Here is a 23058-nt window from a genome sequence, read left to right on the forward strand (position 1 = left end):
CCTGTGCCTCTACAGAGGTCAGAGATGAAGAGAGAGTCTCTCTATCTGGCTGGGCGGGTCAAACCCAGCTCATCCCTGACTGGGAAAACTCATTAGCCTGGCTTTCTTGGCCTCAGCTTCCTCTTGCAAAATGGAATTGATAAAGCCACACCACAGGAGGGCAGGGAGAGTGAAGACACTGTACAAGGAAAGGTGCCCGGAACAGGTGATCTCTCTCTTACAGAGAGGCAAATCACAGGGGCTTTATCAAATTCTCTCTCTTTGCTTTACCTTGAGACAATGGCAGTCCAACTGACAGGCATGAAAAAGGAAGTAAGAAAGCAAAAACAAGTAAACAAGAGGGATATGGTACAGGCATATGCACATGCACACACATGCACACATGCATAAACATGCATATACACATACACACATGCACACAAATATGCACACACATACACACAAGCACAGATATGCCCACACATATAACATGCACACACACACATACATGCACCCACATGACTACATCCACACATGCATATAAATGCATATACACATGCACACACATGCACACATATGCACACACATGCACACATATGCATATACACAGGCACACATATGCATATACACAGGCACACATATGCACACACATGCACACATATGCATATACACAGGCACACATATGCATATACACAGGCACACATATGCACACACACACACACACACACACACACACACACACACACGTGCTCATTCACAAAGGCCAGCTGAGGGACCCTGTTAATGTATAAACAAAAGGTGGGGGGTAAGCCTCGAAGGCTTCACTCTGACAGCCCCCGAGGCAGTGATGAATTCGAGAAGTTATCTCATTTCCCACTGTTTTAATTAGAGACTTGGGCTCTGAGGCCTTGCAGCTGGCTGCTTTGTGCCTCGTTCTGTTGCCTGACAGAGAAAAATGTCTCCATGATGTCGGCCAAACTCCGTGCCAGACCCGAGCAAGCAAAACTTCTGAGATTCATAAACTTGTGGTTTGGGGCCCGAGTGTCATTGAAGCTGGGCCTCCGTGGGGAGAAGGTGACACAGACTGTCCTTCTCTTGGGTGACCTCTTTCAACCAAGGTGGGGGGCCTCTGGCAGGACTGCAGGAGGAGCAGGTGGGGCCCAGGAGACAGCTCTAAGATGATGTCTTGCGTTCCTGGGTCTAGTTTCCATGAAGTGGAGTCTCCTTATGGCCTCCTAATTGAGCCCAGCTTGGAGAAGGAGGCTCTGCTTCTCCAAGACAATGCCTTTGATTGCCGAGGGTGCGCTCAGGGGTAATTGAATTTGTTGCTCAACTTCTGCCAAGGGAGCCTTTATGACAGTGCCACAGCATGTGCTGGGGCTGAGCTCTCTGTGTCTCTGTCTCCCCTGTGATCACCTGCAGAAAGGAGGTGACAGGCAGTTAGAGGTCAACTGGGGAAACAGCCTGCCTCTGACCCCAGATGGTGAGCACAGCTTGGGGATGTGTCTGGTGTTGAGTTTGTCTCTTTGCAAACACCTTAAGTAGTCACCTGGCTCAGGACATCTTGAAGATGAACTCTGGGGAAGGGCAACTGCTAGCTTAGAACTAAGGAAATGGTCCCGTGAGGGCCATATGAGACTCTGGTAAGGGACATGATTAGGACCTGTTTGTATGCACTCCTGCTGAGACCACCCAGGACGGCCACCTTGCTCAAGGTAGACAGGAACTCTCTAGACTCTAAACAGCTGTCTAAAAGTGACTGTCAGAAGTCATCTCCCTCTGCCGTAGAGGATCCTGTTCAAAGCCAGGCCAGCTTGCACATGAGATCTTGTCAGCATCTCACCGGGGGAAGGCAGGCCCTCCTGAATGTGCTCTGTGAGCAGTAGATGCCCAGAGCTAGCTGTGGCCAGCACAGTTACCTAGGCATCCATCAAGCCTGTGGTCAAGCCTGTGGCCAAACCTGTGATCAAGCCTGTGGCCAAGCCTGTGGTTAAGCCTATGGCCAAGCCTGTGGTCAAGCCTGTGGTCAAGCCTGTGGAGGATGGGCAGCTGGCTGAGGCTTAATCTCTTGAATGACCATAAGAGAAGCTATACCAAATAAGGGAGATTATAGATGCTCCAAAGATATCTGTAATACGTTGACTTCTTGACCCGAAAATAACTTAGGATAGTATAGACTCCAGAATATGATCCATTTGCTCATTTTGTTCATAGAAACCAACTCTTTAGCCCATGCTAGATGCTCAAATAATTCTTGGAACCAGTCACCTTTGGATGATACAAATTTTGAGTATTAAAAGGATAAAGGTTTTTTTAAATATATATATATATTTTTAAATGTCTACTCTTGGTCAAAATAAATGATGTGTAATGCCCCCTAATGCACACTTTAATCATTAAACTATCATTTAAAAGGCATCTCGAGATCGAGCAGTGAGGAAGGGCAGTGATCTGAAAGATCAAAAATGAATGAACAAATAGCTTCCGGTCTGTTTAACTGACCTCTCAAACTGAGAAATTAAAAAGCACGCAGCACCCAAAGTGCCAAACCACAACCCCCGGCATCAATCCAAACGGCAAAGGGTCACGTGGCAAAATAAGATGCTAGCTCGCAAAGGATGGGCAGAAATGGACCCTGTGACAAACTCAGCAGACAGTGCTTCAGGGCTCACGGGTTAGAGAGAGGTGGAGAGGATGAGCAGAGGTGTGAGATGTGTTTGGTACAAGATCCCAATCAAGGTCATGAGAGACGAACCTATGATGTTGAAGAAGAGGGGCCTGCAGGCCTTGAGGCTGGAACGACAGACACCACCCAAAGTGAGGTACAGAGAGAAAACCTAAAGGAACAAGGAGGGACCACTGTCGGGCAGTGGAGCAATTTTCAGTAGCTAGAGACCCTGGAAGAGGGGGGAGGTGAAAGGGAGGTGGAAGGGGAAGAGGGAGAGGGGAAGATGGAGAGGAAAAGGGGAGGGAGAAGGAGGGGAAAGGAAGGGAAAGGGACAACAAGAAGTGGGAGGGGAAAGAGAGAGGAAGGAGGGGAAGGAGAGAGGAGGGAGGTGGCGGAGGGGAAGAAAAGGAAAAAAAATTACTTGAAGAAACAACAACTGAAATGTTTCCAATTGGGCTGGAGAGATGGCTCAGTGGTTAAAAGCTCTGGCTGCGATTCCAGAGGTCCTGAGTTCAATTCCCAGCAACCACATGGTGGCTCACAACCATCTGTAATGGGACCAGATGCCCTCTTCAGGTGTGCATGAAACAGAGGACTCATATAAATAAATCTTTAAATAAAAAAAAAGAAAGAAATGTTTCCAATCATGGTTAAAACTGCAGCCCAACAGTGTCACAAGAAACAGGAGCGAAACTACAGCAGGGCACAGAATGATGAAATTATTTAAACAATCAAAATTTCCCAATAAGAAAGAGGAAATTCCCCAGGTGTGGCTGTGCCTGCCTGTGATCACAGCGCTTGGCAGGAGGTTTCTTGTGAGTTCAAAGCCAGGGCTGGGCTGCATACAGAGTGAGGCCCAATCTCAAAATAGTAAAACAAAATTTAAAAACACGAAACATCACAGTGGATATGGAGGTCTGCTGAAACAACACAAACCAGAAGACCATGGAACCAAAAAGGATTAGAAAGAAAGAAAGAAAGAAAGAAAGAAAGAGAGAGAGAGAGAGAGAGAGAGAGAGAGAGAGAAAGAAAGAAAGAAAGAAAGAAAGAAAGAAAGAAAGAAAGAAAGCAAGCAAGCAAGCAGCTTCAACCTAGAATCTTACACTTATGACAACGCCTTCCAGTACCAAAGGCAAAGTGAAGGATTTTCTCACTCCAAAACAGGAAGAATTCATCACCAAAAATACAAAAAGAAAAAAAGGTAGAGGGAAGCTCATAAAGGCAAATAGAGATGGACAGAAAACAATGGCAAGACCATAGTTTTACACATAATAATGTCAAAATCACACTAAATGTAAATGGTACAAAAAAATTTAAAAGGCTGAGATTGTCAGACAAAATAACAAAAAGGTAAGTCCTGACAGCATGGACACAAAACATCTTTCTTACTTAAATTGCTTTGAAGGAACTTTATTGTTGTCGTTATTGTGTAGAATATCGTGGTCGGGGGCAGAGTGCTCATGCTACCGTGTACGTGTTAGAGGATGGGGGGTGGGAGGATGGCAAAGATGCATCTGGGGGATTGAAAACACATTTATTTATTATGTGCCTATAAACAAGCACAAATGCCAAAATAGGGGAAGTGGAATAGGCTGTGGTTTGTGTGAGATCATACCACAGGCAGGCAGCCTGAGGTGTGTGCCAAATGTGTGCATCCTGTGTTATGTTCTGAGGAGCAGCTGAAAGTAGAACCTAAGATGTTGCTAAGAAGATGACAAAAGGAGATAGAACAAAGCAACATTAAAATAATATCCGGTTAATTAAAAGAGAGATAGGAAAAGAGGAGAAAATGGAGACAGTATACAGAGAACAAATAGCAAGAGCTGTGCAAACAGCTGGTGACCGAAGTTCTTGCCCTGCAATCATGAGTACCACAGTATGCATCTCCAGAATTCACATAAAAGCTAGGCGGGTATGGTCACCACCTAGGACTTAAGAACCAAAATCAGGGGATCCCTGGATCAAGCTGCTAGCTAGGCTAGGATTCATTGAGCTCTGGGTTCATCTAGAGACTCTTGTCTCAGTGAATACAATACAGAGCCACTGATAAAGATACCCAACAACAACTTCACCCCCTGCCTCCGTATGCATACATGTGCCCACTGAAATGTCTTCAGGTTGTATGAGCTGTGAGGACCAGTGTGACTCCCATGATCCAGTTAGCTCTGCTCCAGGGTCATCACTACTCAAAGTCATCTCCTCCAGGGTCATCACTACCCTGTGGCAATGGCAGCACGGTTACAAGGTAAACACACCCCAAACTCATTTCAAAACTTTGCTTAAATCTTCACCGTAACATCCCATTGGATCAAGTTTGAGTCCATGTCCCATCGCCACAGAACAAGGGAACACATGCAACCCTCAACAAAGGGCCTCCAAGGCCCAAGATGAAGGTGTGCACACACATCAAAGTGGGAGTCTGGCCAATAGTGGAACCTTCCCTGGGCATAATTCACTCACAAAGAACCTTGAACTACAAGCTTACACTCTACAAAGAGCAGAATCTGGTCTAATCAGTGTCCAGTTTTCCTCATAGCCAGGATAGGGTTGGGCAGCTTCTCAGTTTGTCTTGAGTAGAAGCACAGAGAGAAGACACTGTCCTCACACATGGTAGTGGAAATATCCCTCTGCCATCACACACTATGGTGACCATGGTAACCAAAGAGAGTTACTGATAGGTTCCAGTGCCCATTGTGTATTAATACACACATGCCTGATGCACACTCTTTACTCCTAGAAGAACCTCAGTACTGTGCAACACCATGGGGAGACAATGTGATATGTGTGTGTGTGTGTGTGTGTGTGTGTGTGTGTATTAGTGGATTGATAATGGATGATGGATGAATGGATGAAGGATGAAAGATGATGTGTGGATGATGGATGGGTGGATGATGAATGGGTGATGAGGGATGGATGAGTGGATGATGGATGATGGATGGATGATGGATAGGTGATGATGGATAAATGGATTATGGGTGAATGATGGATGAGAAATGAATGATGGATGGATGAACGGATGGATGATCGATGAAGAATGGATGATGGAGGATGGATGGGTGATGATGGATGGATAGATGGATGATGGATGAATGATGGATGGATGAGAAATGGATGATGGATGGATGATGGACAGATAAACAGACAGATGGTTGGATGAGTGACTTGATGGATAGATTGATGGGCAAGTGATGGAGAGCTGTTGAGCAATCAAGATGGCTGGATGATTGACACTGTATCAAAGGGTGGATCCTACTGGACTAAGCTCATCATGGCAGTCCTGAGGTCATCGCTGGCACCTCTCTGTGTGTGAGGCGTTGGCAGCGTCTGATTCCACTCTTCAGGTTAACAGTTTGACACCCCCCCCATCTCCTGTGCCTGCCCCAGCTAAGGCCAAGCAGATTCACCAATGTACTCCATGTAAAACCACCTCCCATAAAAGCCCCTTGGGCCGAAGGCAGTTTTCAATCCTACAAAAACTGGGGCTGCAGGGTGGGGGAGGGGGAGGTGATTCTTCCATGTCTTTTCCTCGTCTGCCTCCTCTAACATGCGCTGTATCGTGTCCTGCTAGGGATCATGATAAGGCTGGCAGCTGGATCTGCCGAAAATGAGAACCCTCACCCCTTCTCAGTGACATGCCTAATTAAAACCAAGGGCTGAGGGCCTTGGACTTGAGAGCATTAACCACGTCCTGCTATCGGGCGGGGGAGTGCACCCTACAGGAATGCAAAGGCCGCAGCTCCAGAACACAGAGTCGGGCCTTTAGACTTTGCCCTCTGTCCCCGGGCGGGAAGGCAGGCTCTCTGCAAGGACGATGGGACTTCTTTATGGACAGGACTCTGCTGGAGCCAGCGTCCACCTCTGCACACCCTCTCCCTGTCTCTGCTTGCTGTCTTCCCTGAGTCTCTCCTATTATCCCTGTTTTCATGGCTCTTCTGCCTCTCCATCTCCCAATTCCTCTTGCCTTTGTCAACCTGTCTTTTCTCCTCAGCCCCCCTTATTCTATCTTAGCTTTGTTTCCACCCCATCTAATCCCTCCATCTTCTCCAGCTCTCCTCTCTCTCCTTCCCACCCTCCATTCCTCTCTCTTCTTCCGCCCATTTTCAATCTCACCATCAATGAGCTGATACAGTACAGGGCTTAGCCAGGCCTTGGCATAGCAGTACAATAGAGGCCTGCTCTACCCTGGCAGTACCCTTGGGCCATGAGACCAGCACTAGGCCCATTCTAAACCAAGACCCCATCTTCGGTATAGTAAGTCTCCTGAGCTGGCAAATCTTCCAGAAGCACCTTCTCCGGTGGCTCGAGCAGCCATCCTGTATCCATGGTCACATCAGGGACTTCAATGTTTCAGCTCTAGAGGCTAATATGAACCCTGTGCAGATGGACAGGAAGAAGAGGTTGAAGGTTTGGGGAGGCAGAAGGGAGGAGAGCCAGGGCTGCATGGGGTGGAGGTCTGCCAGAGCAGGGGCTTTGGGTCTTATGGCCAGAACACCCTGCCACTCATAGGCTTAGTTCACACAAGTGTGTGTGTGTGTGTGTTGTGTGTGTTATGTATATGTTGTATGTGTGCATTTGTGTGTGTACGTGTGTGCATATGTGTATATGCTTTCTGTGCATTTATGTGTGTGAGTGTGTGTATGTTGTATGTGTGCATTTGTGTGTGTGCATTTGTGTGTACATGTGCATGCATGTATGTGTGTGTATGTTGTGTGAGTCCATTTGTGTGTATGTGCACATACATGTATGTTTGTACATGTGGGTGGATGTGTATGTGTGCATGGGTATGTATGTTGTGTATGCGTGGATGTGTGTGCATTTGTGTGTACATGTACATGTATGTATGTGTGTACATGTGGGCATATGTGTATTTGTGTGTGCATATGTGTGTGTTATGTGTGTGCATGTGTGTATGGTGTGTGCACGTGTGTATGGTGTGTGCATGTGTGTGTGTGTTTGTGTGTGTGTGTGTGTGTGTGCCCACGTGCATTCATGGAGATAGAGGGAGAGAAGACATTGTAAAGAAATACACTCAAGGGGCTGGGGAATTAGCTCAGTGGTAGAGCGCTTGCCTAGGAAGCGCAAGGCCCTGGGTTCGGTCCCCAGATCCGAAAAAAAAAAAAAAAAAGAAATACACTCAAGCAGGCAGACTGACTGGCTTCTCAAGACTTGCTTGGCAGGACAGTCAGATGGAGGAAAAGACGGGAATGAGACAGACAGGGAGAGCAACCAGGAAGCCAATCTCAGGAGAACAGGGAAGGAAGAAGACTGTAGAGAGGGAAGCTTCCTGGCCCCTGAGAGAGAGGCAGCAGCTCAGGCAAGGAAAGCTCTCAAGTTGGGAACCATTACTTGGAGGCTGTTGAGGTGTCCAGGCCAGTACACTGCAGCCGGGAGCCCTAGTGTGCGAGTTTGTGAATGTAATTTGGGAGCTGGCCACACCATTCATTTATTACAGGCTGTCCGTGGCCACCTTCCTCACCAAGCCTCCCAATCTGCAGTCAACCCTTCCCCCACCTCTCCAGACTCCGCCTGCCGACCTAGAAACCTCGATCCTTTTGCAGTGTTCCTAGTCTGCCATTCACTGGGTTAATTCAATCAGAGTCACACACTGTGCAGAGGGCATGGGAGATGGGAAGGGGACCCTGTCCTCAATGCTCCCCCATCTGGGTCCCACCAGCACCCAGATCCCCTCTAATAGCCCTGGGTCCTCCATGGCTTCCCACAATCTCTTGGATCTTCCCAGTGCTTTTTCTAAAAATGAAAAAAAAAAAAGGCTCAAAAATTGTTGCTTTTTCCCACCCTGCAGAAAGGGCCAAGAAGCCACACCAGAGGCTCCCATCAAGACCACCAGAGCATAGAGGAAGTGGATGACCATACAGGGATGGGGCAGGTGAGGACAAAGGACCTGCCAAGGGAGGTGCTGGTAAGAGGACCACATCTCCAGTTGGAGCCCAGGCTGTTGCTGGTTCTAACACTGGAGACCTTCTCCTGTTGGAGGTTCTCTGTCATCCTAAGACACACTGTTCTCCCTTCATCTGAATGTGTGAACTCCTGCCTCTCACAGCTCTGTTCCTGACACCTGCATCCTAACCCAAGGCCTGGACAGAAGAGGTGCCACTCAGTGAGCCCTGGCACGGCCACTGCCCTCAGTTCTAGTCCTCAGGGATGGAATTCAACCACCCTTCTAAATGGACACCACACCCTGATGCACACATGCACTCCGTGTGCTGCCACAGGGGACAAGACATTGACTAAAGGGATGCCCACCCCAAGTCCTCAGCCTTCTCCCTCCCCAGCAACCCTGCCCTGCCTCCGGGGCTCCAGTATTCAGGTCTCACACTGAGATTTCAAACAGCACCCATCTTAGGTGACTAATATTGGGGACCCAGGAAACACGCACTCCCCAGACTGCCTCACTTTTGCTGGGAAATTTCTTTATTCCCACCAAATAAGCAAGAAAACCCATCCATTTCCAGGCGGCCAGGAGAACGAAGGCTTCCACGGCCCCAGGACACCTGCCCTCCAGCAGGAATAGACCCCATCCAAGTAAACACCCTGCCTAGGGAAGACGGCCAGTTGGGGGAAGGAATCCATCCGCCAGGCCCCGGACATCCTGGATAGCAGTCAAAGCGCTTCCTTCCACATCCTAGAGAAAAATGTCATATTCATCCAGCCAATTCTCCTTTCACACGGGGAGAACGGTACCTGGTGTGATTTCCGCAGAGCAAGAACAACCTGGCTCTGTTCCCCAGATGTCAGCCTGATGACTTCCCTCAGTCCTGCATCCCTTCATGTTTACTCTACAGACATTGCCTGAGTCCAAGCTCAATGGATAGGTCTTGTTCCTGGGGTGCTGTGTGAATCGAGCACTTCACGATCCACTACGGTCAGCCTAACGAGGACTTTGCTGTCGCCACACAAGACGGCATTTCGGGGATGCTGAGGTGTGGCTGGCAGGCCACCATCCAGTAAGGAGCTCCTCCGTCCAGGGAGGACCGGGTTGTTCAGATGTCCTTGCCCGTAGCACTGACTAGAGAGGAAGTCAGAGACATAAGGACCCTATTACAAGCAATGGATGTTTTTGACTCCCCTATCTAGCTCTAGTCTCCGAATGCAGAGAACATCTTAGTTCCACAGGAGGAGGAGCTGGTCCTATAACAGCCATCCCTAGCTCTGCTACTTGTGGTTCTGGGTGTGAGGGATCACTTGTTACAGCAACCAAACTAGCCCTGACAGGGGTTGAGCAGTGCTTACAAGCGCCCCCTACAGGTGAAGACCAAACTCAGCCCTTTGTAGTGGAGATGAAGTCAACCCTGCACCTTCTCTACTCAGCTGCCTCCTGGGTCTGTGTTCTGTTTTGACTTCTACGGTTTCTGAGGGGAACGAGGGGGTGTGTGGGGGTGTGGTATTAAATTGGAAAGACCGTGGGCAACAAAATTGATAACTTACTCTATATCTATCTGTATCGGCTCCTTCCCTTCCAAGAAGAACACACTGCTCTCTACCTTGGTTCCCGCCACCACCACCTCTGAGCGAAGCTCAACTTCTCCTCTCAATGTCTGTTCCCAAGAGAACCAAGCTATGAAGGAGGAGCTCAGAGAGCTCAAGTAGATCACCCAAAGCTGCCCAGCGGCCTGCAGACTGAACTGTCCGCTGCCTTCTTTCCTCCCTGTGATCTCTCTGACCTTTCCTTCAGATAGTTGCAATTCTAAAATGACACTCGGGGACACACCTTGATCAGAATTACCCTGAGTGCTCTGGCACAAGGGTGTCTTGCGTGTTCTAGAGAGGGTGTGGGCTTTGCTGGGCTAAGGAATGCTCTAGAAGGAGCTTGGCACTGCCTGCTGGCCTGTAGTCAGCCTGCACTCCCGACCCCCATCCTGAACACCGTGGGACCTCTGTTCTCCATGAAGTTGTAAGAGATGTGGGGGTGAACTTGAGAATAGGGCAGTGGGGAGGAGAGCTCCTTCCACTTTCCCTCTGCTCTCTGAGCCTGGTACCTAATGATAGATGGCCTCTCCACAAGGCCTTCAGAGAGCATTCATTAGTCACCATGTTTGGCTGGGATAACACCACAGGATTAGTGGACAGTGAGGACACGCAGACAGTGAAGTGTTACACACAGGTAAGCACAAGGCAGACGCAAGGACAGGATGTGGTCAATGAGGAGACCCCTCCTGGGGACCAGCCAGCTCAGTTCAGACACAGTTAAGCTCCTGAGGTCAAAAAGTGTAACTACACCAAGCAGCCAGTCACCAGGGGACACTCTAAACACCCATGTCCTCTTCGAGTTCCTGGGGGCACTCTGGGCACTGTGAAATCACATTTATGCAGAGGTGGGAACCATTCTGAGCAGTCATTTATCCCCCGACCTCCAAATAGGTTCCCAAGGCTTGTCAGAGGCGGAGCCCGTGAATAATATTTCACACTGCCTGGGGCTTCCTTGCTCCCTCAGAGCCTTGGCTGCCTGGGAGAGGCTGGCTCTTCTGGAAGCTCGGGACCTACTTGGACACGCCTGTGTTTTTGCACCCTCGGCCGGCCGTCTGGGTGTGCATTCACCAAATGGATGTATGTGTGTTGAAGTTGGCAGTGGAACTTTGGAAGTGGCTGGGCGCTGTGAGGAGATAGGGCCCTGGCTTAGAATAAATTTGCATTAGGCTCCCTCAGCCCCTCCAGGGCCTGGCTTAGAGAGGAGACTTATTCATCAACCGCCATGGAATTTGGTCCCCAGGGTTCCTGGCTGCGTCCCTCTGTGCTGACCATGTAATCCATCATGCAAATAGCAACATTATCTGTAAAGAGAGGTGGAGTCACATGGCACAGGCAAGGGGAGTTGGCACCAGTGGGGCTCTGAGACCCGGGGTGCTGTGGCTTTATACTTGTTGGTCCAGAGACTCCTAGGTCTCTCAGAGGGAAGCAGGGAACAGAGAAGTGTCTTGCCCAGTAAACTAAGAATAGATTCCCCTAAGGAGGTGAGCAACCAGAGAGTGGGCAGACCATTTGTCTTGTATAGATGACCCTCGTGTCCCTAATAGGACACACGTAGACTTTCAACAAGGCAGAGACAGCCCTGTCCTGCCTTCTCTTCCAAGGCCTGTACTTCACTATGTGTGTGTGTGTGTGTGTGTGTGTGTGTGTGGTGTGTGTGTGTGTGAGCACACACATGTGTGCATGTGTATGTGTGTACATACATGTGCATGCTTTTGTGCATGTATATGCATGTGTCTGTGTGTCTGTGTGTACTAGCACGTGTGCATGTGCATGCACATGTGTGTGCATACATGTGTGTGTGCATGTGTGTGCGCATGTGTGTCCAGCCATCACATAGTGGCCTCCTAGCCTCCTTCTTCTTTGCCCTGGCTGGCACATGCACATGGCGATGCTGGAGGATCAGCTTTGATCACACGGGTAAAAGCATCCCTCTTAGTGCAAAAGACCAGAGGGGGAAGCTCAGTCTTGAGTTACCATGTGGAATAGGGCGCCCAGTCTGATGGCTGTGTGTGTGTGTGTGTGTGTGTGTGTGTGTGTTAGTGTGTGTGTGTGAGTAACATATGAACGTGAGCATGTGAGAATGAGTGTGAATGGGCAAACATACTTGCATGAGTGTGCGAGAGCGTGAGTGAGTGCGAGCATGAGTGGGAGTGTGCTTGTGTGTGCACTTACTCACTGTGAGAAAAAGACCCACTGTGTGCATTTCTAGCACCAGCTTAGCTGAGCTGAAGGGACTCTGCATTGGGAGGAAGTGTGCTCTGCATTCACCTCTGTCTGGGTGAGCACAGGGAACCCCAGGGGACACACTTACTTCCCATGGGAAAGGCTGTGGGAATCCCAGGGGACACACTTACTTCCCATGGGAAAGGCTGTGGGATACTCGAGGTTGACTTCTAGGACCCTTTTTTCTAATGATTTTTTTTTCCCAGAAGGTTCATGGTGACCAGGCTCCAGCAGAGGAAGATGTGAGATCGAATCCCACATCTCCACTATGGTGATGATGGCTGGCAGTTTTCCCTAGTGTCCCTACTGTGTGCATGTTCCCTTTGAGGGCCGGAAGACGCACTCCCAGCTCACAAAACCCATGCTGGTGAGCAAGCTGTGCATGTGACTTCCAAGGTGGAGTTAGTTTCCAATGTGAGACCATCCCCCAACAGATCCCCTGTTCACGATGAGGTCTACTCTGTCCTCCCAGGTCCCTGAGTGATCTTGGTGTGCCTGGAAGCCCACAGTAGGTCTACAGGATAAGCATAATGAGGCCTTCGTTACTTTAAGCCACTGGGACTCGGGGATGTTTGTTACCACTGCCAACGTACCCTCCTGACTGACGAATACAGTGGCTACCTGACCTGTAGTGGGTACTTGACTCCTCTGGGCCTCAGTTTCCCCACAGGGTGGAGGGAGGACTTTTCGCACCTCATTTGGCTTGTGGAAGACAGAGACGGGAGTGACACCCGTCAGAGCCTCAGCAGGCATGGGTGTTCGGAGGACAGGTGGTCTGGGTTGATTTGCACTCAGCACCCACCGTGTCGCTCACCTTCCTTTCCTCGCCTTGCCAGGTTCTGTTCCCAGACTCCTCGATGCGCTCCAGGTCCCTGGGATTTGACGTGCACTGTTTGACACCCAGGTGACATGTTACAAACTCCAGGAGCCTCCGCCAGGAAGACGGGAGAGCGGCACTGGCTCGTCAGCTTCCTTGAGCCCCCAGGATTTTTTTTTCTCTTCTTCAAATCCACCTTTTCCATTAACTGGACTTTTATAGCTTGGATGAGAGACAGTGAGGCACGCACGTTTCCAAGAATTCTCCAAGCCTGCTCCATGGCGCACGGAGCCCATTAAGAATGTGTAGGATCCAGTTTGGGACCCAGAAACCCAGAGAGACATGTGTTTCCCCGCAGACTGGGGTTTGTGCCTGGGCATCCCAGGGTCCCAGCAGTGAACAGCCTGGCTTCTTGTTCTCTTGAAATCTCAGTTTTCCTCCCCTGTAAAGTATAATGATTACAGACCGTGCCTGGGTGCAACACTTCTCCCACCGACTTAGAAAGAAGCTGAGGATCAGAGGCCATCTTCTGTCTGAGCTTCAGGGTGAGTTCAAGGGCAGACTGGGCAGTCCAGGGAAACTCTGTCTCAACCATAAAAGTACAAGAGAAAGCTGGGTGACAGGTCAAAGATAGAGCACCTTCCTCGTGTTACCTCAGAGGTTGATATTTGCTGATAGTATTTAATTCATAAAATCTTCCTAAAATCCGTGAGGAGCAAGAAGCAAGAGCTCGACAGCGGCGGCGGCGGCGGCGGCGGCGGCGGCGGCGGCGGCGGCGGCGGCGGCGGCGGCGGCAGCCTCATCACCAACACCACCATCATCATCACCACCACCACTACCACCATCATCATCACCACCACCATCACCATCGGCACCACCATCATCACCATCACCACTACCACCACCATCGCCACCAGCACCACCACCGTCAGCACCCCTGTTATTATTTATTTCTACTTTAGACCCCAAACAGCCTGCTGGTTTCCCCACCAGGAACCTGCTTCCCATCCCCAGATATTCTCAGGCATACTTTCCAACACGCTGATGAGCTTTGATCTCCTGAGTGGCAAGTCGCAAAGAATGTGCTAGAAAGGATGATTTACGGCGACGGGGGTGACTGACCTTCTGCTTGGGTTAGAAAGTAGGCACGAGTCACTGACCTTTCCTTGTACGGTCTGTCTTCACGGCCTCCTGCATGGACGGCGCCTGCGCATAGCATGGGCTGTGGGACCCCCTGCTCGCCTTCCTTGCCCAGAGGATACAGCAGTGGGAGCTAAGGAGACTGCGCAAGCGCGTGCCTGTGGCGTGGCTGCCTAACAAGTACAGACAGAGGGATGGACGGACGGCTTTTTCATGGCCATCTGTCCACAACCATCGCAGAGTCTGGCATGCACTCAAAGCCATTCACCTGTCGAACAAACCAATGGGTAAAAAGCACGAGTTAAAACCTGGGGAACCAACTGAGTGAGCCCTCCACGCATGCGCTCCCTCTGTAATTGCTGGGGTAAATCCTGCTCCCCAATGCTCCTGGCCATCCAGAGAACAGCAGCCACCCCCATGCTCCCCGCTACCGCTCCTCGTGCTCCCCTCGTGATCCCTATCTCTACTCCTCGTGCTCACCCCTCCGTGCTCCCAGCCACCGCTCCTCGTGCTCCTGCCCACCGCTCCCACACCCCCACACCACAGTAGGGGATCTGGGCCGAATCTTCCTCCTGAGAGCCCCCCAGATCTTAGCAAGACTGATGTCTGCTGAGCACAACTGGGAGGGGGAAAGAGGATGGTGTAGACGGTGGCTGTGTAGATGGAACCTCAGGTAGAAGGGATGGCAGGACCCTGGGTAAACTGTGGAAAGAACTTGGCCGTGGGCTAACATGAGCTACAAGGACAGGAAGCCATAGCTTCTCCTCGTAGCTCATTCTAATGTCTGAAGGGGGCTTTTCTTTTTACAGACAGAAGTCACATGCAGAGGAGCAGGACTCTTAATACCATCTGATGGTCTCTGCCAGTCTCTGCCAGTCTCTGCGGCTCTCTGTCGGTCTCTGCGGCTCTCTGCCAAGAAGATGGCAGCCATCCACCTTGGTAGACGTGCCTCTCTCCTCTCTTTTGTGGCTTTTCGGTTGAAGCCAAATGGAAATCTTGGGATTCACACTGTGGACAGGGGCTCCCGCTCTCAGAGGGTGATGTTTTGGTCTGGATAAGCATTTGTGCGCTCTCTCTCTCTCTCTCTCTCTCTCTCTCTCTCTCTCTCTCTTTGTGTGTGTGCATATATGTGTGTGTGTGGTGGTGGGGGCGTGCCTCATTGTAGCATGCCTGTTGTCTCCTCCTGTCACCCCCCACCCCAGTAAGACCCCAAGCTGCAAACGGGGGTGACTTCAGGCATCCTCAGGTGTCCCAGGCTCTCGACCCCTGTCAGAATCACCAAAACCCTGCTCACTCTCATTTCTGACCGAGAGCGATGTCTCAGGCCATGGCGGGTCCTTCCTCTAAAATAACACGTTTCCAGTCCACCAGGCCGCCCTGAGTAACCAGCCCTGTTTATTGAGCCCATCTCTTGGCCTTCAAGCCATCCCACGGTTCCTGGGATTGTGTCGAAAGCCCTGGCTTTCAACTCTGTTTTGCAAAGTCCACTGCAGGCCACATTTGGCCCCAATCTCGCCTCTCTTTGGTCCTTGTAGAAAGTTCCTGGGAAGCCGTGGGCTGGGCTGAGCAGAGGTCTGAGGCAGAGGAACTGCTTTGAAGGACTCGGCGGGCCTTGGCCTTCACCTCCCCGTGGATTTCCTGGTGAGCCGGGGCCTGAGTCGCTGAACAATAGCCCCAGCTCCTGAGCCCTGGTGGCACAACCTCTTCCCCCGAGGTTACAAACCAGCTCAGAAAGCAGTTAAACTCAGAACATGGAGCAGAGCCAACACGGGGCTCAGCCACCTCAGGTGTCCCTCCTTCCCTGAGTCACTCGGAGCCGCTGGCTGGTCTGCTGGAACCGGTGATGACCTGCCTCCAGCAAGCTTCCCGGGCTATGGGAACAGCGAAGAGGCTGAGGTTGAAAGAGCTGAGTCTTCTTCTTGCTGTGTGGCCTCCCAGTCCTCTTAGAGCCTGACCCTCTCTGTCTTCGCTTGTGGAGAGACCCGAATGCCTCCTTCTGGCCCCGTGGCTGTGTCTACAGGTGGCTTGCTGACCATGGCTCTGCACAGAAGCACGGACATGGAAGGACTGCTTTCCCAGGGGGAGGCTCTCCCAGTTATAATGTCCTTCAATTAAAAATCCCTGCATGGGAACTCAGGGCAGGAAAGAAAAGTCACTCTCAGAAGTCAGGTGACCACAGTGTCACCAAGGCTGCTGCAGAGGGCTATTCTCATGCTCCTGCGAGCCCAGGTTATGTTGCTTGAAACTCCCAGGCCCCAGCCAGCATTCTAGACTGCACTGGGAAGCCTGACCAAGGGTCAGGCTCCTTAGCAAATGCTACCCACTGTCACTGCATTAAGAAAGCTGATGTGTGAGTGCAGGTGATGGATTTGGGGTGTCTACAGTCAATCAAACTCTCCATTCCTGGTGGAGCTCACTATGACCATCACAGTTATCACCACCATCACCACCAAATCGTCACTGACACCATTACCAAAAGCACCATCAGCACTACCGGTGTGGCCATCTTCACTGTCATCTCCACCACGATTATAACCAATATCATCATCGCCATCACCTCCATCACCATCACCACCACCATCACCACCATCATCAACACCACCATTACCACCACCACCACCATCACCACCATCATCATCACCACCATCACCACCACCACCACCATCATCACCATCACCACCACCATCACCACCATCATCACCACCACCATCATCATCACCACCACCACCACCATCACCACCACCATCACCCCCACCATCATCATCACCACCATCACCTCTACCATCATCACCATCACCACCACCACCACCATCACCCCCACCATCATCATCACCACCATCACCTCTACCATCATCACCATCACCACTACCATCATCATCATCACCACCATCATCATCATCATCACCACCACTATCGGTGAGGGCTCCTCCCAACAGTTCAACAGCCTGCCTTACTCAAATCTTCTGAGTGACTGGATGTAACTGACTTTTCTCTAGGAAGCATCAGGCCCTGTAAATGCGGGGCAACGTAGCAGAGACTCCTGAGTTTCAGGGAGCTGCTCACTTCCTCCCTGGGAAGCCTGATTCCCATAGTCACATCAGCCTAAGGAAATCGACACTTTACCTTTAGAAAATGACAAGGAGTCCCCAGGACTTGGGTAGAAAGTCCTCTCCCCAGAGAGGTTAAGTGTTATCTTAAAGCTGTACTTTATTTTGAGTAAGAGGATATTGGTGACCTGCAGAAGAGCCTTGCTTTGATTTGGGGCCTTTGGGCAGAGGCAGACTAAGAATCCACATTTCCGAGTCCTACTACACGTGGCCTCCTATTACTGACAGGAGTCGCACGGTAGATGACCGTCAGTACACCAGGTAGGCCATGGTGTCACATGGATAGATTCCCAGTGTTTCAGAGAAATCGAGACATCTGAGGCCCCTCTAGGCTGCTTGAGACTCTGTCTACAAAACAGAACAAAAATAAGCAGAGAGAGAGAGAGAGTCAGGTGAGAGAACAAGCAAGTGGACAGATGGAGAGAGGAAGTCGCCGAGTGTCTGGCTTTAAAGGAGCATGTAACACGTGAACAGGACAGTCTCCAGCCTGCTTGGGCAGGATTCTGCCTCGTGACTCTGTTTTGTGTGTTTCTTAGATTACCGCTCACATACCGACAGTCGATAAAAATAACATTCATCTCTGCACACATAGTACGTACTTAGTCATAAAGCATTTCCTGCACCCTGGAGCACATCATCTGTACTAAGACCTGAATCCATATAGCAGTCTCGCCACCACAGCCCTGTCTGTAACAGCAAGAGATGGAATTCGATGTCTGGGAGGCAGGTGCTGTTTTATACGAAGGCCGGGACATGTTTTGAGCCAATGTGACACGGCTGTTAAAATGGACGAGAGGGCATCTCTGCCCAGGAATGTGACGTTCGTGCAAGATACAGCAGGTAGGGAGAGAGCTGGAGAGATGGCTTCGTGGTAAAGTGCGTCCCATGCAAGTATGAGGCCCTGGGTTTGATCCTGAGAATTCACATTCTGATATATCAGAGAGAGAGAGAGAGAGAGAGAGAGAGAGAGAGAGAGAGAGCAAGCGAGCACTGGGGCATGGTCTCTGTGGATCTCTGTGGATCTGTGTGGTACACACATGTAATCCCAGGGATTGGAGGTGGTAGAAACAGGTAGATCCCTGAGACTCACTGGACAGCCAATCTGGCCAAATCAGTGAGTTCCAGGTTCAGTGAGAGACTCTGCCTCCACGGTAAGATGGAGAGTCATAAAGGAAGACATCGGACGTTGACCTCTGGCCTCCACGTGCACACACCCACACACACACACATGCACACGCATACACATGCATGCATCACAGGGTCATCAAGCAGAATAAAAGAAGGCACAGCACAGCATGCACACAAGGCCATGGGAAGGTCATGGTATGCTTCCCAATGTGCTTGGCTGTATCTAGGAAGCAGCTTCAGGGGAGTAGGGTGCAGAGCTGGGGCCCGAGGACAACACGGGTAGGCTGCAGTAACGAACAACCCATAGCTCCTGCCTGAGCGACTTCACGAACTCCACTCTCAGAAGGTTCTTGAGGGAGGCCAGCCACTTTCCTCCCGTGTCTCCTAGTCCAGACCATGAGCGGCCTGACTTTCTAATCTGGCTGTAGGTGGGGAATGGACAAGGCGGGGCTCCCACCTGGACATAGCGCTTGTCTCTCCTGCTCGCAAATCCTTGGTGGATATTAGATGCATGATCCCCTTGGCCACAGGGGAGCTGAGCAGATTCAGGAGACACGGATCCCCTGGTGCCCGGGAAGGAGGAGTTGACCTCTGCAGAGGTCAACGAGAGGGAATGACCACTCTCTTGAGCCCTTAACATTTTTCTCATTTTTAATGATGTGTGTGCATGTGAGTATACTGCCCACAGACTTAATAAGAGGGGGTGAGTTCAGGTGGAGATGAAGTTATAGATTATCCTGAGAGCTGGAAACTGGAACTCAGGACCTCTGTAAGAGCAGCAAGTGCTATGAACCACTGAGCCATCTGTCCAGTCCGGCAATCTGCTTTAAACATCCGGCCACCATTATTTAATGCCCAGACGTGAGCTGAGAATTTTTTTTTAACTCTGTTATAGAACTAAGCAACTCACCATGGGGAGCCTGGCCTCAGTGGAGCTCGCAGAAACCGTCAGTGCTGTTGAGGGAGGAGCGAAGCCACGGCATGCTGGTAGACAGGGGAAACTCTGTCTGTTCATCTCTCAATATGCATCCACATTGTACCTACTGTGTGCTGGGGTGGAAGGACCCTGCAGTTAAATAAGAAAGACCTGGTTAGCCAGGTGTGGTGGCACACACCTGTAACCCACGCTCCAGGAAGGCGGAGGCAGCGGGCTCAGTCCGGCTTTGATTATCGTGTAAGCTACAACAAACGATGCAGCCTCTCCCTTGATGCAGTCAGTGGTTTCGAGTGACGTGAAACTCTAACCAGAAACCAGACACTCAAGTTCAAGTCCCTCCTTGGTACGTTGTTTTCTTGATGGTTCATACCTAGAAGGCAACCAATATGGCTGAGGCAGAAGGGGCATTGACTGCATGGGAAGGGACAGCCCTTATGGAAGTGTTAGGCATGCTCCTGCCTCTGCAGGGGATGGCTGTGGCCTGCAGGAGGGATGTGTGTTGGAGGGGTCCCTCGGGTCCGTTGTTCCTTTCTTTGGGTTGATGGATGGACAGCTCCTTGAAGCTAAGCGAATCCCTTTTCCATAACCGTCTCTGATCTCTCCACTCGGCCGAACTGGAAAGTGTCCGCCAGGAATAATCGACTTTGCATCTTATCAAAACTTTGAAAGCTGAAGCTCGTTTCAGAGGGATGCATTTGGGGTTCTTGAATGGGTAGTGGGGGAAGGAATGCCAGGATCTTGGGATTATCAAGATTTGGATTAGTGTGCAATTTCCTGAGTCCCCCCAACCCCCACCCCAACTTCACAAATGAGGTCAGAAAGGCCCATTCTGAATGGAGCCCATTAATCTCCCGCCTGTGCGAGGAAACGTGGCCGGCGCAGGTGTGAACAGTCTCACTGTTATTTTTGGGAGAATGTGAGCTGAACAGTCACAGGAAGTGCACGGTCTCCCACCAGCATCCTGCTGTATTATTTTAGGCTGCAGAACTGAGGCTGGAGAGCAGAACCCGGCTTTCAACACACCTTTAAAGGCAGAGGGACACTTGGCAGGGGAGAGCCCTGCTACAAAGCTAGGGGTTGGGGGGGGGAGCATTCAAACAGCATGTGTGCTCAGAAAGGGTCACCTGTCGACCTCCTGGGAAGCCACATCTATGCAGTGGTCACAGCGCTGTGACACCGAGGAATGGGTAGGTGAAGCCCAGTTTTATGGCTTCTGGGGCCTCGTGCTGAGCACACAACAGAGTCCATAGAGGTCTGTAATAGGATATAGCAGAATAGGACATAGCAGAAGTTCAGGCTGATCCACACTGCTTTTCAAGATGACAGAATGGAAATGGCCAATGGCAAGCACCCATTAACGAAGGTCATTTTCAAGGTTTTTACTTTTCAGACATTTTAGCAGGTGAACCTGGACCTGGCTCTCCAGCTCTGGCTACAGAGTGACTGGCTCCGAGGTATTGTTCTCTGATCCCTTTACCGAATGGAATGAATACCATCACCGGAGGCCTGTAGGCCGGGCAAACATGCGTGACAGAATGTGAGCATCTATATTCCGTCTCCAAACTCACAGGAGTCATGGAGCAAAGAGCTGAGGTGTGGGTCCACAACTTTGGGAAGGCACACAGGAAGAGTCAGCCTAGGACCCTTACCCCAGACTGAACCGCAGAAGGCCTGTGGCCGCGCTCCCCGCCCCCTGCCCCAAGGCTCTCCAGGGTTCTCTGATCTGTTTGTTCTTCTATGCAAACATTTCCTGGTCACCCACCATACGAAGGCCTGGAGGTAGGACGGGGCTGTAGCTGTCTACAGGCCAAGACCCTGTCAGCCCATGAGGCATCCAGGGCTGTATCTGAGGGTACATGTGGTAAGATAGAGACTCAAGGGCAGACTGGGTGCCAGTGTGGAGCAAGTCAAAACAGAGTCTACCCCTCGCTGGAGTCTATGAGGCAAGAAGTGGGGAGCCGGATTTCCCAGAAGTGGTGTGGTTGGCTCCAAACAGTGCCCTTGGAACCCTGGTGGCCTGGGGCAGCTGTGGCTGCTTGCTCTCTCTCTCTCTCTCTCTCACTCTCTCTCTCTCTCTCTCTTCCACACTGTTTCTTTGTCTCTGTCTCTGTCTCTCTTTGACTGTCTCTGTCTCTTTGTCTCTCTGTTTCCATCTCTCTGTCTCTGACTGTCTCTGTCTCTCCCCATCTCTCTCTCTACCACCCTATTTCTTTGTCTCTCTGTTTCTGTCTCTGTCTGTGTTCTCTCTGTCTCTCTGACTGTCTCTGTCTCTTTGTCTCTGTCTCTCTATCTCCATCTCTCTCTGTCTCTCTCTATCTCTGTATCTCTTCATCTCTCTGTCTCTCTGTGTCTTTCTCAGTCTCTGTCTATGTGTCTCTGTCTCTGTCTCTCCCTATTTCTCTGTCTCTCTATCTGTGTCTCTGTCTCTCTGACTATCTCTGTCTCTCTGGGTCTCTCTGTCTCAGTCCATCTTTCTGTCTCTCTCAGTATCTCTCTCTGTCTCATCTGTCTCTGTCTCTCTCACTGTATCTGTCTCTCTGGTTCTGTCCCTCTGTTTCCATCTCTATGTCTCTCTTAGTGTTTCTGTGTCTGTCTCTCTCTGTGTGTCTCTGTCTCTCTCTCTCTCTCACACATATATACATATATCATGCGCGCATGTGCACTCGCACACACACACACACACACACACACACACACACACACGCACGCACACACACCATAGCTAGCTGTCAGTTACCTCATCCGTGGTCACAATAGGGAGTATATCCTCTCCCACCTTCCCCCTCATGGGCCAGGATGACACCATACAATGGGATTCCTCACTTTCCCTGTCACAGTGACGACCACAAGGATTTGGACCCGCTGGGTCAGAAGGATGAGGGCTGGGGAGTGGATGCAGCTGGCTTTAGTCACAAGAGCAGGCCACCTGGGGCAGTAAGCAGAACAGCCTAGACAGAGAACAAACCTGATGTCAGGGATTGCATTGGGAAGGCCTCAATGCTTCCTGGTCAGGGGCTCACCTTGGTTTGCTCCTCAGTCTCTCCATCTGTCCAATGGGTGCAGCAATCCCTGCGTGACTCGTGCCAGATATGGGACCTGAGCTGCCAGCTTCCTGTGAACGACTGTCAGTGTCTTCCCAAAGGGAGCTGTGTGGTCCATGCAAAGGAGGGTCCCGGGGGGCCTCCCTCACCCCAGCCTGCCAGAGCAGTAACTGGAAGGGGGCTCTCGTGGCCTCACATGATCAGGCAGGAAAGAAGGTCGCCAGCAACTGCAGTCATAAATACTGGCCTTCCCTTTTAGCACGTTTACAACGCTCCCTCTTTTCCGATGCAGTAGCTTTCTCTGATGTCTTCCTCCCACTGCGTTTGCTACCCGCTGACATCTGTTTAAATGTGGGGCCAGTGGAACCGAGTAAATCACCCTCTGCTGATTGCAGGGATTTGATTCCACCGTGTGCTGCAGAGGCCACGCCAGCTTCCCGGCCAGCCAGCAGCCACAGACCCCGAGCACCACTCTCACTCAGCCTTATCTTGATGAACCAGACATAAATCGTAACTCCTGCAGAGTGGGA

General features: G+C 50.8%; 1 long non-coding RNA gene across 1 annotated transcript; it reads right to left on the minus strand.

Moving 5' to 3' along the window:
• Nucleotides 1-843: 843 nt before the first annotated feature.
• On the minus strand, nucleotides 844-22850 carry LOC147999492 (uncharacterized). The gene is made up of 3 exons (XR_015644227.1): nucleotides 22508-22850; nucleotides 19461-19616; nucleotides 844-1395 (listed from the first exon to the last, which is right to left on the minus strand). It is a non-coding gene; the product is annotated as an uncharacterized LOC147999492 (long non-coding RNA).
• Between the last annotated feature and the right edge of the window lie 208 nt (nucleotides 22851-23058).

This window comes from Rattus norvegicus, chromosome 19 (assembly GCF_021556685.1).
Source record: "Rattus norvegicus strain SHRSP/BbbUtx chromosome 19, alternate assembly SHRSP_T2T, whole genome shotgun sequence".
In the NCBI taxonomy this organism is placed as follows: Eukaryota; Metazoa; Chordata; class Mammalia; order Rodentia; family Muridae; genus Rattus; species Rattus norvegicus.